This window comes from Macaca nemestrina, chromosome 9 (assembly GCF_043159975.1).
Source record: "Macaca nemestrina isolate mMacNem1 chromosome 9, mMacNem.hap1, whole genome shotgun sequence".
NCBI lineage: Eukaryota > Metazoa > Chordata > Mammalia > Primates > Cercopithecidae > Macaca > Macaca nemestrina.
The window spans coordinates 18,580,889-18,597,248 of NC_092133.1; the positions used below are offsets into that span (position 1 = coordinate 18,580,889).

At 37.3% G+C, this 16,360-nt stretch overlaps 1 protein-coding gene across 6 annotated transcripts in view; it reads right to left on the minus strand.

The window, feature by feature from the left end:
* Window positions 1–16,360, minus strand: part of LOC105467216 (attractin like 1) — an 882,222-nt gene that overhangs the window by 833,881 nt on the left and 31,981 nt on the right. The window lies entirely within an intron of this gene.

The window sequence follows — 16,360 nt, forward strand, 5'->3', positions numbered from 1 at the left end:
CCCTAAATTTGTTTTTACTGCTGGTAACAAATTACCATAAACATAGAAATTTAAAAGAACATCCATTTATTATCTCACAGTTCTATAGGACAGAAGTCCCTACAGACTCAGATGGGTGTTAGCTGAGCGAGGCTGTTATCCAGAGGCTCCAGAAAAGCATCCACTTCCAGGCTTATTCACGGCTGGTAGAATTCAGTTCCTTCCAGTTGTATGAATGAGGTCCCAACTTTCTTGCCAGTTGCTGACCAGGGCTTGCTCTCAGCACCAAGTGGCTACTTTCTCTAGTACTTTCAGGCATGGCTCCCTCCATCTTCAAACCAGCATTAGCATGTCAAATCCAGTTTACGCTTTGAGTCTTTAGCTTCCTCTTCTGCTAGCACCCAGGGGAAACGCTCTGCTTTTAAAGGGCTCATGTGATTAGAGTAAGAAAACCCAGATAATCTCCCTTTTGACAAATGACATAACATAATCATAACAGTAATACCAGGGATAAAAGTCAAAAGGGCCATCTTAAAGTTTTGCCTACCTCAATTTATTTCCACATTTTTGGAAATTATAATATGCTTTGATAACTCAGGATGGTAAAATACTGATATAATAATGATGTTATAATGAAACATCATTATAAAAATTCATTTTTATACATCTAAAGTATAGATTAGTTTGATTTCATACTGACTATATAAGATACCCTGGAAATTATTTTTTAACAAGTCACAGATACCAATTTGTTTATATAATTTGGCTCTTCAGCCTAAAATTAGGTAATGGTGATGGCTGTATCACTCTCTGAATATGCTAAACATAAGTGAACTGTACATCTTTAAAAGGTGAATATGGTGAGGTGTAAATTGTAACTCAGTAAAGCTCTAATTGTTTTTTGAAAAGTGAGCTAGGTCATGTGTGCTGAACCAAAACAAGTTGATTGCCTCCTAAAACAGAATATTTAATTATGAACCAGAGTCTCTGCTATGGTTTGAATGTGCCCGCCCCCCAAAAAAAGTGTTGAAAACTTAATCCCCAGTGCAACAGTGTGGGGATGTGGGGATAAATGAGAGGTGATTACGCCATAAGGGCATAGCCCTCATGAATGGATTAATGCCTTTTGTTATTGCAGGAATTAATTCCTTATAAAAGGGTAAGTTCACCCCCTCTTGCCCTCCTCTCTTTCTCTCTTCACCCTCTCTTTGCTCTTCTGTCATGAAATGATGCAATGAGAAAGCTCTTGCCAAATTCTGGCCCCTCAATCTTGGACTTCCCAAGAGGATCATAAGCCAATAAATTTTTATTCATTATAAATCACTAGGTCTCAAGTATTCTGTTATAGCAGCACAAAACTGAGTAAGACAAAAAACTGGTATTGAAGCATAGAACGTCACTTTATCAAATATCTGAAAATAGGGAAGCCACTTTGAAACTCAGTAATAAGTAGAGGCTGGGAGACTTTGGAGAAAAAGGCTAGAAAAAGCTTGTATTGCCATGAAAAGAACATTAAGGATGATTCTGATGAGGGCTCAGAAGAGAACTTCAGGGAAAGTCTAAAACTTCGTAGAGATTACATTAGTGCTTGTGATCAGAATATTGGTAGAAATGCGGAGAGTAAAGGCAATTCTGAGGCTACCTCAGACAGAAATGAGGAAAGCGATATTGCAAACTGGAGTAACAGCCATCCTTGATATGAAGCAGCAAATAACTTAGCTGAATTGTGCCCATATCTGAGTGCTTCATGGAAGGCAGAATTTAAGAGCAATAAGCTAGTATAATGGGAGTTAGAAAGGAATTACTTAGATAACAAGGGCATGGGAGTCCTTGGTAAGGCTTTCCTTTTCAATGAAAAGCAGCCCCAAATCATTTTCTAACAAGGAGCAGCCTGCAAGCTGGGAACTTGCATGCGTGAATGCTGACAGGAACCAAGGACTAGACATTTTCAAAATGGCGGCTCCATCCTCTCTTCTCTGCCAGCCACGTGTATTGTAAGGAGCAGACAAAATGGCCCTGATCAGTTGCAAAGTCCATTTGCATGAGAAGATTTGGGTGGGGCAATCAGCCTTCCCCATGCACTAAGTAAACGTCATACCTGATAGAACCAATCTGTGACCCCTACATAAATCAGACACCGCCTCCTCAAACTGGACTATAAAACTCAGCACATTTGCCACCAGCCAGTCCTTTCCAATCAGACACCCCTCCCTTTATAAAGGAAGCTGTTTCTCTTTCTCTTCTCTTCTATCAATTAAACCTCTACTCCTAAACCCCTTGTATGTGTCCATGCCCTAAATTTTCCTGGTGCATGATGATGAACCCCAGGGTATATGCCCCAGAAAACGTAACTACTTCACTAAGATATCTGGTGGAAGAAATTTCTAAGCAAAATATTGAAAGAGCTACGTGGCTACTTTTAACTGCATATAGTAAAGATGCGAGAGGGTAGAATGATTTAAAAACAAAACATATTATTAAAAGGGAAGCAGAAAGTAAGGATTTGGAAAAGTCATAGTTTGCATATGTAAAGAAAAAAGCGAAGCATGCAAGGGTGTGGCCAAGTAACCCTTGCATAAAGAGATTAGCATGGATAAAAGGAAGTCAAGTGCTAGTCATCAAGATAGAAAGAGATCTTGAAGGCATTTCAGAGGTCTTCTGGGCTGCCCCTCCCATCTAGGATCCTGAGATCAAAGTTTCCAGAAAGGCATCTATGGGACCTCAGCATTCACTGCTCTGTGCTGCCTCAAGTATCTGCTCCCTGCATTCTGGCACAGCTCCCCTTAACCTCCCCAGTCACTGCTCAAGCAAACCAGGGTGTGTCTCTGGCTGCAGCTCTGGGAAGTATAGGAAATACGCCTTGGTGGTTTCCATCCATGTGGTGCCAATTCTGCAGGTGCACCGACTGCACAAGTTGTGGAGGTGTGGCTACCTCAATGTAGATTTGAAATGATGCTACAGCAAGAGTCATCATAAAGTACTTGCTAGAGCAATGCCTAATAGGGCCATGGGAGCAGGGCTGCCTCTGAGACCTCAGAACTACAGAGTCACCCATGTGCAGCCTCAGACTAGAGAGCGACAGGCATGAGCCTCCAACCCATGAGAGCTGCTATGTAGGCTCAACCCAGCAAAGCCTAAGGGCTGGGCTGCCTGAGGTCTTGGGGGCCCAATCCTCATCCCAGTGTGCCCAGAAGGTAAAATATGAAGTCATAAAAAGATTATTCTCTAGCTTTCAGATTTAACATTGTTTGTTCTGTTGGGTTCTGGACTTATTTGGGGTCTGTTACTCCTTTTTTTTCTTTTGGAACAGGAATGTATACCCTATACCTGTCTCACCATTGTACTCTGGAAGTAGGCAACTTGTTTTGATTTCACAGGCTCACAGCTAGAAGGGAATTTGCCCCAGGATGAACTGTGTCTTGAATCTCACCCATATCTGATTTAGAAGAGACCCTAGACTTCAGACTTTTGAGTTGGTGCTGGACTGAGTTAAGACTCTGGATTAGTGTTGAGAGGTGGGGCATAATAGGAGGTGATTAGACCACGAGGGCACTAACGCTGCTACCCCAAGAGTGAGTTCATTATCAGGGGAATGGGTTCCTTATAAAAGGATGAGATTTGAATGCTTTTGCCTATCCCTTGACCCTCTATTTACCCTCTGCCACAGGATGATACAGCAAGAAAGCCCTTACAAGATGTCAGCCTCTTAGATTTCCCAGCCTCCAGAATCATGAGCCAATATATCTCTATAATTATAAATTACCAAGTGTATTAGTCCATTTTCACACTGCTGATAAAGACACACCCAAAACTGGGAAGAACACGAGATTTAACCAGACTTACAGTTCCACGTGGCTGGGGAGGCCTCAGAATCGTGGTGGGAGGCGAAAGGCACTTTTTACATGGTGGCAGCAAGAGAAAAATGAGGAAGAAGCAAAAGTAGAAACCCCTGATAAACCCATCAGGTCTTGTGAGACTTATTCACTATCACGAGAATACCACGGGAAAGACCACTCCCCATGATTCAATTACCTCCTGCTGGGTAATTCCTTCACATAACACATCGGAATTCTAGGAGATACAATTCAAATTGAGATTTGAAAGGGAACACAGCCAAACCATATCATTCTGCCCCTGGCCCCTCCAAATCTCATATCCTCACATTTCAAAACAAATGATGCTTTCCCAAAGTCTTAACTCATTTCAGCACCTCCAAGGTCTCATCTGAAACAAGGCAAGTTTTTTCCATCTATGAGCCTGTAAAATCAAAAGCAAGCTAGTTACTTCCTAGATACAATGGGGGTATAGGTATTGGATAAATACAGCCATTCCAAATGGGAGAAATTGGCCAAAACAAGGGGTTATAGGGCCCATGCAAGTCCAAAATCCAACAGGGTAGTCAAATTTTAAAGCCTCAAAATGATCTCCTCTGACTCCAGGTCTCACATCTAGGTCACGCTGATGCAAGAGGTGGGTTCCCATGGTCTTGGGCAGCTCCGACCCTGTGGCTTTGCAGAGTACAGCCTCATCCTGGCTGCTTTCATGGGCTGGCATTGAACATCTGTGGCTTTTCCAGGCACACAGTGCAAGCTGTAGGCGCATTTATGGTTCTGGGGTCTGTAGGACAGTGGCCCTCTTCTCACAGCTCCACCAGGCGATGTTCCAGTAGGGACTCTGTGTGGGGGTTCCAACTCCACATTTCCCTTCCACACTGACCTACAGAGGTTCTCCATGAGAGTCCCACCCCAAAGCAAACTTTTACCTGGACATCCAGGCATTTCCACACATCTTCTGAAATGTAGACAGAGGTTCCCAAACCTCAATTCTTGACTCCTGTGCACTCACAGGCTCAATATCACGTGGAAGCTGCCAAGGCTTGGGGCTTGCACCCTCTGAAGCCACAGCCTGAACTACACCTTGGCCCCTTTTAGTCATAGCTAGAGCAGCTGGGACACAGGACACCAAGTCCCTAGGCTGCATACAGCATAGGAACCCTAGGCCCGGCCCACAAAACCATTTTTTCCTCCTATGCCTCAAGGCCTGTGATGAGAGGGGCTGCCCTGAAGGCCTCTGACATGCCCTGGGGACATTTTCCCCATTGTCTTGGGAATTAATATTTGGCTTCTCATTACTCGCGCAAATTTCTGCAGCTGGCTTAAATCTCTCCTCAGAAAATGGGATTTTCTTTTCTATCTTATTGTCAGGCTGCACATTTTCCAAACTTTTATGCTCTGTTTCCCTTTTAGAATGGAATGCCTTTAACAGCACCCAAGTCACATCTTGAATGCTTTGCTGCTTAGAAATTTATTCTACCAGATACCTTAAATCATCTCTCTGAAGTTCCAAGTTCCACAAATCTCTAGGCTGGGGAAAAATCAAAGAAATTGAAGAAGACACCAAAAAAATGGAGTATTTCATGCTCATGGATTGGAAGAATCAATATTGTTAAAATGTCCATACTATCCAAAGCAATCTACAGATTCAATGCAATCCCTATCAAAATGCCAAAGACATTTTTCACAGAAATAGAAAAAAAAATCCTAAAATTTATGCGGAACCAAAAAGACCCAGAATAGCCAAAGCCATTCTGAGCAAAAAGAACAATACTGGAACTATCATATTACCTGACTTTAAATTATACCACAGAGCTATAGTAACCAAAGCAGCAAAAAAAGATACATAGAACAATTACAGAATAGGGAACCCAGAATAAATACATACTTACAGTGAACTTATTTTTGACAAAAGTGTCAAGCACATATACTGGGGAAGTAATAGTCTCCTCAATAAATTCTGCTGGGAATACTGGATATCTATATGAAGAATAATGAAGCTGGACCCCTATATCTCACCATATACAATAAACAATTAAAGACTTAGAAATCTAAGACCTCAAACTATGAAACTACTACAACATCGGGAAAACTCTCCAGGACACCTGGAGACTAGGCAAAGATTTATTGAGTAGTACCCCACAAGCACAGGCAACCAAAGCAAAAAGGGATAAATGGGATCACACTGAGTTAAAACGTTTCTGCACAGCAAAGGAAACACTCAACAACATGAAGAGACAATCCACAGAAGGGAAGAAAATATTTGCAAACTATCATTCTGACAAGGGATTAATAACCAGAATATATAATAAGCTCAAACAACACTATAAGAAAAAAAATCTAGTAATCCAATTCAAAAATATGCAAAGGATCTGAACAGACATTTCTCAAAAGAAGACATACCAATGTCAAAAAGTATATTAAAAGGTCCTCAACATCACTGATCATCAGAGAAATGAAAATCAAAACTACACTGAGATATCATCTCACTCCAGTTAAATAGCTCATATCCAAAAGGCAGGCAAAAACAAATGCTGGCAAGGATATAGAGAAAAGGGAACCCTCTTACACTATTGGTGGGAAGGTAAATTAGTATAACTACTATGGAGAGCAGTTTGCAGGTTCCTCAAAAATTTAAAAATAGAGCTACCACATGATTCAGCAATCCCACTGCTAAGTATATACCTAAAAGAAAGGAAATCAGTATATTGAAGAGATAGCTGTACTTCAATGTTTGCTGCAGCTGTATTCACAATAGTCAAAATTTGGAAGCAACCTAAGTGTCCATCAACAAATGAATGGATAAATAAAATGTGGTACATATACACAAGGGAGTATTATTCAGCCATAAAAAAGAATGATATCCTGCCATTCACAACAACATGGATGGAAGTGGAGGTCATTACATTACATGAAATAAGCCAGGCACAGAAAGACAAACATTACATGTTCTCAGTTATTTCTGGGAGCTAAAAATTAAAACAATTGAATTCATGGAGATAGAGAGTAGAAGGATGTTACCTGAGGCTGGGAAAGGTATTGGGGCGGGGGAAATGGGGATGGTTAATGGGTAAAAAGTATAATTAGTATGAATTGTGTATAACACAAAGAAAGGATAAATGCTTGAGGTGATGAATACCCTATTTACCCTGATGTGGTTATTAGGCATTGTATACCTGTATCAAAATATCTCATGTATCCCATAAATACATACAGCTATAATGTAACCACAAATATAAAAAATAAAGAGATATGAGAGAGGAAATATCACCAAAGAAAGATTTCCAAATGTTTAGTCAGCCTTGTACTACTGGGATAAGCCATACTTGGTCACAATGTATTATGTTTTTTATGTATTGCTGGATATGATTTGCTAATACTTTGTTAAAGATTTTTGCCTCTGTGTTCATAAGAGTTACTGCTCTTTCCCGGTAATATCTTTTTTTGGTTTTCTTATCATGGTAATGCCAGCCTTGCAAAATAAGTTACAAAGTATTCTCTCTTATTCTGTTTTCTAGAAAAACTTGCCTAGAATTAGTATTACTTGTTTCTTAAACATTTGGTAAAATTTACCAGTGATGCCATCTGAGCCTGACATTTTCCTTGTATGAAGTTTTGCAATTTGAATTCAATTTACGCAACAGACATAGAAATATTCTTTTCATTTACCTCCTCATGAGTGACTTTTGTTAATCTGTATGATACAGGGAATTGGTCCATTTCATTTATTTCAAATTTATGGGCATAAAGTCACGTATAATCTTCCCTTATTATGTTTTTAAAGTCTACAAACTGGAAATTGAAATTAAAAGAAATACTGCCAACTACAACAGCCTCAAAGAACATAAAATACTTTGGTATAAAATCGAAAAATATGGCCAGGCGCAGTGGCTCACATCTGTAATCCCAGCACTTTGGGAGGCTGAGGCAGGCAGATTGCCTGAGGTCAGAAGTTCAAGACCAGCCTGGCCAACATGGTGAAACCCCATCTCTACTAAAAATACAAAAAATTAGCCAGGCGTGATGACAGGCACCTATAATCCCAGCTACTCAGGAGGTTGAGACACGAGAATCGCTTGAACCCAGGAGACGGAGGTTGCAGCGAGCCAAGATCATGCCATTGCACTCCAGTCTGAGTGACAGAGCACAACTCCATCTCAAAAAAAAAACAAAAACAAAAACAAACAAAAAAAAAAACCTAACTAAAAATATATACCCAGAATCTGTATCTGATAACTACAAAAAATGTTGTAAAAAAATCAATGAAAACCCAAATAGATGAAAAAACATACTGCAATGAAGAACGAGATAATTCGATATTGTTTACACGTCAATTCTCCTCAAAATGACTTACTGAGTCAACACAATCTCAATAAAAATCCCAGCAAGACTTTTTTAATTGACAAATTGTTCTAAAACGTGTATGAAAAACAAAATGAACCAAGTAAATTTTCAAAAATAAAAATAAAGTTGGGGGAATCTCGTTATCTAACTTCAAGATTTACTGTAAAAATATACTAATCCCAGCATTTTGGGAGGCCAAGGTGGGTGGATTACCTGAGGTCAAGAGTTAGAGACCAGCCTGGCCAACATGGCAAAACCTCATCTCTACCAAAAATACAAAAATTAGCCAGGTGTGGTGGCACGTACTTGTAATCCCAGCTGCTCAGGAGGCTGAGGCAGGAGAACCACTTGAACTCGGGAAGCGAGATGGCAGTGAGCCGATATCACGCCACTGCACTCCAGCCTGGGCAACAGAGTGAGACTCCGTCTCAAATATATATACATATACACACACACATACACTAATAAAGTAAGTGAGGAATTTGCAAAAGGATAGAGATATGGATCAATGGAACCGAAAAGAGTCAAAAAATAAATATACATAAAGATGTCCAATTAACTTTCAATAAAGGCGCAAAGACATTAATGAAAAAAGGATAGTCTTTTCAACAAATGGTCATTGGATAATGATAAAGGCTCTGTTTATCAGGAGGACATAATCCAAAATTTTATGCACCTAATAACATAGTTTCAAAATACATGAAAGATAAACAGATAAGACTGTAGGGACAAACAGGTAAATACAAAACTATAACTGAAGATACCTTTCTCTCAATAAGTGGTAAAAACAGACAGAAAATCAGAATGGTTGTAGAAGACTTGAATAAGACTATCAACCAAGTTGAACTAACTGAAATGTATACAACACTCCATCTTTTCACACGCACAAAAAAATACCAAGATAGACAATATTCTGGCCAATAAATTTTAAAGGATTCTAGTCATATAGCCTCTGTATATTAAATAAGTTGAATTTATATTAATAAAAGTCAAATTTGGAGTTAAAGAAAACTTTAGGCCTAGAGGGCTTCAATGGTGAATTCCACCAAACACTAATGAAAAAATAATCCCAATTCCATAAAAACTCTTCCAGCAAATGATCAAGAGTCCCATGGGGTTTGTTATAGGAGGCCAGCATTATCTTGTCACCAAAACTAGTCATATATTATAAGACAAGTGCAGACTAATATCTCTCATGAACACAGATACAAAAATTATAAATAAAACTTTAACAAACCAAATCCAACCTAAAACAAAAAAGAAAGCATATTGTGTCAGAGGAAGTTTATAGGAATGTAAGGTTGGTTTAACATTCAAAAGGTATATACATAATTCACCATGTTAACAAACTTGAAAAAATCATATGATTATCTCAACAGACACAGAAAATGCATTTAATACAATCCAGTTTCCATCACTGGTAAAAACTCTTGGCAAACTAGGAATAGAAGGGAACTTTCTCAATGTGATAAAAGGCATCTAAAAAAAAAAAAACTTACAGATAACATCATACTTCATGGTTAAAGATCAAATATCTCCCCCTAAATCATGAGTAAGATTGACTACTCTCATCACCTCTATTCACCACTGTAATAGAGGTTCTGGCCAGTGAAATAAGGCAAGGAAAAAAAAAGGCATCTAGACTGCAAAAAAAGGAGTCAACATATCTTTATCTGTAAACAATATAACCACCTAAGTAGAAAACCATGAGGAATCTACAAAAATCTACAAGTAAGTTTGGCAAGATTGCAAGATAAAAAATCAAACATACAAAAATCAGTTGTATTTCAGTATGAGAGCAACCATCGAAACTGAAAGTTTAAAAAATGCCATTTACAATAGTATCCAAAAATATTAAGTACTTAGGGAAAAATCTGACAAAAGAGCTGCAACACCTATTCACTGAAAATTTAAAAACACTGCTGACAGATTAAAGAACTAAAGAAATAAACAGATCTACCATGTTAGGAAACTCAATATTGACAAGGTATTCATTTTCCCCAAAACTGATCTATAGACTCAACATAATTACAAACAAAATCCTAGTAGGTTTTTTATAGAAACTGACAAGCTGACTCTAAAATTCATATGGAAATACAAAGGACTCAGAGTAGCCAAAATAACTGGAAAATAACAAAACTGAAAAACACTCCCTGAATTCAAAACTTACAAAGAAACAATAATCAAGACATTGTTGTACTGATATACAAACAGACAAAGAGATCAAGAAACAAAGCAGAGCTCAGAAATAGAAACACAAATATATGAATGGTTTCAACAAAGGTACAAAGCTACTTTAACAGAGAAAGAATACTCTTTTCAACAAATAGTGCTAAAACAAATACCTATATGTCAAAAAACTGAAATTAGTTCCATAACTCTCCCCATATATAGAAATTAACTTAAAATGGACCATAAATCTAAATGTAAAATCTAAAACTACAAAACTTCTAGAGAAAAGAAAAATAAAGAAAATCTTTATCAACTTGGTTTAGGCAGTTTTCTTTTTTATTTTTTTATTTTTATTTTTATTTTTTTTATTTTTTAAAGACAGGGTCTTGCTGTGTTGCCCAGGCTGGAGTATGGTGACACAATCCCAGCTCAGCTCACTGCAGCCTCCAATTCCTGTGTTCAAGTGATCCTCCCATCTCAGCCTTCCAAGTAGCTAGGCTAAATAGGCACACCGCCACGCAAGCTAATTTTTCAAATGTTTTTGTAGAGGCACAGTCTTGCGTTGTTTCCCATGCTGGTCTCAAACTCCTAGACTCAAGTAATCCTCCTGTCTCAGGCTCCCAAAGTGCTGGGATTACACACACAAGCCACAATACCCAGCCTAGGCAAACTTTTCTTAGGCACAACATGAAAAGCATAATCCATAAAAGAAAAAAATGGTAAACTGGAATTAATCAATTTAAAACTTAGATTCTTTGAAAAATACTGTCAAGAGACTTCATTCTCTTTTCATTGTGTTTTCATAGACAAGCCCCAGACTGGTAGAAAATATATGCAAATGATATAGCTCATAAGAAGCTAGTAATCCAGAAAATGTAAAGAACTCACAAAAATCAATAAGAAAATTTTTTAACATGCAAAAGATTTGAATAGATGCCTATTAAAGAAGATATACAGATGGCAAGTAAGCACATGAGAAGATACTCAATATCATTAGTCATTAGGGAAATGCAAATTAAAACCCAATAACATACCATTCACTTATTAGAATCACAAAAATTTAAAAGACCATACCAAGTATTGGTATGGATGTGAAATTAACTAGATAGAACAGACTCACTGCTGATGGGAACATAAATGATACAACTACTTTGGAAAACAGTTTGTCAGTTTCTTTAACGGTTACATATATATTTGCCATATGATCTAGCCATTCTCAGGTATTTCCCCAAGAGAAAGTAAAGCATATATCCATACAAAGATAGACTTCCACATGAAACTTCATAGCAGCTTTAAAAGGAACAGCCAAAAATTTGAAACAATCCAAATGTCCCTCTGCAGTTGAATGGATAAACAAATTATGGTGTATCCAGACACTGGAACACTATTTAGCAGTAGAATAAACTACTAATACACCGTGATTGACTCTCAAAATAAACATGCTGTGTAAAAGAAGTCAGACAAAAAAGAAGTATATAATGTATGATTCTATTTACAAAAAGTTCTAGAAAATGCCAACAAATCTATAGTGAGAGAAAGCAGATCAATAGTTGCCCGGGGACAGGCATAGGCAACTGGAAAAGGGAGGGTTTACAAGGGAAACATATGGAAACTTTCTAGTGTGATTGATATTTTTATGATTTTGATTGTGGTGATAGTTTCAAATGCAAATACATATGACAAAACTTATCAAATTGTACAATTTAAATAAATAAGTTGTACATTTTAAATTGTGCTGTTTATTTTGACAATTATACCTCAATCTCTTAAAAATTTTGTTGAAATAACTATCAACATTATAATTAAACACCTCATTTTTGACAATACTAAGATGGAAAAATAGTGTTATCAGGGCAGTATATAAGGGGTAACCCAGTGTGAAGAGTCAGACAAGCCTCCTTTAGAAACTAGTATTTAAGGTAAGATTAGAAGGATGATCAATAATCATCCAAGCAAAGACCAGAGAGGAAAGAGTTCACAGAAGTAACTGTGTATAAAATGCACTGAGGCCAAAAAGAATGTGACACTTTCAAGGAACTTTAAAAGACCAGTCAGGGCAGGGAAGCGTGAGTCGAATCAGCTAAAGGGGCCAAATCATGCAGACACGTGTTCTTGAAAACCATGCTACTACAAGTAACTTACCTTATAAATTTAGAATCTAAGAAACACTCAATTTAAATTATTTTAAATTCCTACTGTATGATTATATACTTTAATAATGTAAATATAATCCATGGATATAAATTATCCATTAGAATAAAACTTTGAAATAAGGAAGTCTTAGGGACAGGGAACATTCAGTTTAAGTTTATAGTTACTGTCAGTTTCCTTACAAGTAAAAAGGATTCCAAGTATATATGTATTTACATATGCATATATATGTTTTGTTTTGTTTTTGTTTTTTGGTTTTTTGTTTTGAGACAGAGTCTCACTCTGTTGCCCAGGCTGAAGTGCAGTGGCACGATCGATGCTCACTGCAACCTCCACCTCCTGGGTCCAAGTGATTCTCCTGCCTCAGCCTCCTGAGTAACTGGGACTACAGACGCATGCCATCACACCCCGCTAATTTCTGTAGGTTTAGTAGAGATGGGGTTTCACCATGTTAGCTAGGATGGTCTCGATCTCCTACCTCAGGATCCAGCCGCCTCGGCCTCCCAAAGCATTGGGATTACAGGCATGAGACACCACGCCAGGCCATATGCATATATTTTTAACAGCTTGGGGGAAGAGTTCACACACTTAATTCTGCCCCTTTTTGTTTACAATAACAACCTAATTCCTGACATTATATCATTATATCTTCATTTTGCTGCAGCTACAAATAGAATGCTTCATATATGTATATATAAAATTTTGAGAAGTCTTGCTCTGATACACAGGCTGCAGCGCAGTGGCACGATTACAGCTCACTGCAGCCTCAACCTCCTGGGTTCAAGTAATCCTCCCGCCTCACTCTCTCTTGTAGCTGTGACCACAGATGTGTGCCACCATGCCCAGCTACTTTTTTAACATTTTTTGTAGAGATGAGGTCTCACTATCTTGTCCAGGCTGGTCTCAAACTTCTGGGCTCAAGGGATCCTCCCATCTTGGCCTCCCAAAGTGCTGGGATTACAGGCCTGAGCCACAGCACCCAGCATACTTCCATTTTAAATGTGTGAAATGAAGTATCCAAATTTGACTAACCTAAGAGGGGTAAAAATATATCCCTTAATATTTGACTAATATAAAGAGCAATACTCTTTATATTTATATAAATTTACACAAATCTCAACTACTCTACAAAATTAATTCTCAAGAACTGCCTTCTAATAGAGAATGTCATTCAAATAGATTATAGCAAAATATTTTCTTGCTTAACATTACACTGAACTATTCAAATAAATACGATTTGAATTACAGTCTGTATCTTTATTATACTTCAAATATATTTTCCTATTCTCAATCCCAAATCCTTTAGTCTAGCTTTGACTGAAAAATCAATGTTCCTTTTGTTTTACCTGTGTAAGGAAGAAATGACTTGTTATTCTGAGTACTTTATTCTTTTCAAATGGAAACAGAAGACTGGAATCAATGCTAAGAGAACTGAAGTACCACTTTTGATACTATATTTGCTTCTGTATTTCTTCCCCCAACTATCAATCTTCTATCCTCAAGAAGCATTTGAAGAACACTTTTATTCCCTGGCGAAATCCCTATAGTAGAAAAAAAGCTAAGTTACCATGGAGCCAACCAATTAATTTTGACACCTGCTTACCAAGATTGATCAATCATTTTTGATGTCTGTTTGTAAGGTTGCTATACTTTAGTTTAGAAAAAGATTTTCAAGATAATTAGTGAAGTGAGATTTTCTAGTTAAAGTCTTTCCCACTGTGTTATTACTTCAAATGCCAGGTAAAACAAGCTACTATCTTCAAATAAACCTTTTATAGGTTTATTTGCATGTACTTTACCAAGAAGAATTATTTTCTACTAAATATAATCCTTCGCTTTAACATTAAATACCAATGCGTTCTTTATCCCTAAGAGTATACATAATAAAACACAGATAGTTACACCAGTTATATTTATTCTAATTAATAGCTTGTATTCCACAGAGAAATGCAAAAGCATTTACCCAGTAGAGTACAATGAGTCCTAGGAAATAATAGCTTCCAAGGAAATGACGAATACTCAAATGATTAGCTCAAGATTTATCATTATTTAACAATATCTACATCAAATATCTATTCTTCTACTCACTAATGTATTTTGTTTATGAACACCACCTCTCAATGTTATTTAAGCTAGTTTTAACTTGATCTGTGATCTTTTTAACTGGGATGACATCTGCTAGTGAGGTCACAGGCTGCTGATCCAGCTGATTAACAAGTTCTGCTACTTTAAAATGTATTCTAAATATGAAGCTTCTCAGGACTGCAGGAATTTTTGTCCTCTCTAGACAAACGGAGCAAACCCACCCACACAAAGGCCAATATCCCTAAATTACATATAAATCAGGCACTCTCCCTATTTATGTAAAAAAAATGTAAAAAATGGATGAGGCTTTTTCACTGCTGATGACCATTTTTTATGTTCAAAATTCTCTCTTGCTAGGAAAAGACGCTGAATGCTACTGTGTCATAGCAAACGTTTAAGAACACAAGCAAAAAAAAAGCAACTAACAAGCAGAATTTAGTAAGATCTCTTTCCTCATCTTGAAACACTTTTTAAACTTTTAATCAGCATCTCTCCTAATTTTTTTAAAAGTATTTTTAAAACTACATTACATACTAACTTTAAAGTATAAACCCTAGAAAAATTTCAACCTATTGCATAAATTTCATAAAACTTCACTTTAAGATTTCACTTCCAAAACCTACTAGTTAATTTAAATCATAGACTACCTAAAATTTTAAAGTGCCATTTTAAAAATATACATTTTTACATTGAGTTTTAAGGAACATTTATTTTAATCAGCAACAGTAAGTTTTTTTTAAAAGAAAAAAAAAAAAGGAAATATGCTGTGTTTACAACTCCAGGAAATAGTCCTAGAATACATTAATAAGGTGAACCAGTCTTACCTTTGCCCTAGAGCCCAAGAGAAATTTCACCTAGATTTTGGCTATCAGCCTAACAGTATCAGTAATCTACAATATTCAAGAGCCACAAACCAGCCAGCAAACTTCATATTAAGTATCTAGAAGACTAAGAAGTTGACTTTCTTAATGACTGTTACCCGCATGTTGTTAGAATCCTGCCCCAACGTTAACTGACTTTTGCTACTCCCCTACACTGACCCATTGCTTTTTTTATCAGGCAAGAATGTAATAAACATCAACCAGTACGAAGAAAGTACCTTCACCTTAGCGAAGCAAACTTCTTAGGCTCCTTGAGCTTCAGATAAGCCAAAGCGATGTTCCCGCACAAAAGCTGATAGTAAATTAACCGATTAGAAAAAAATCCATTATCCTCACCACATAAAAACGTCCGAGTATTTCATCCTTCTATCTAACCTAAAGTAACCTTTGTATTTCTCAATTCAAGATTGTCCCAGCAAATTCGTTAAAAGTACACATTCCGGAGTGTGTACTGGCTCCAGAATGTGCTAGCTGATTTGGAATCATACCTCGGCCCTTACTACTGTGTAATCCTGGCCAAGTTACTTAAATGTATCGCCTCGATTTCTCTCCGTAAATCCAGCATAATAATTCAGCAAGTCATAGAGTTGTAAGGAATGAATGAGAAAATCGACATGAAGCGCTTAGAAGAGTGTCTGGCACTTAGCAAGCCCATCATAAACTCTACTTATTAAGATCACTATGATGACTAAATAAATGTTAGAAGGGGTCACCTCCAGAGAGAAGAGGAGGATAGGGGAAGACAGAGGTACTGGTGGATCATAACTGAACCTTTACACTTTTGTGAATTTTTCACAATGCGCATGTATTTCATGAGTAACTTAGATAATTTCCGATTTTAAAATATACTCCTAAGAAAATGGTGCTGGGCATCGTAACAGATTGTGAAAATGTTCGTGCTGAGCAGCGGATCAG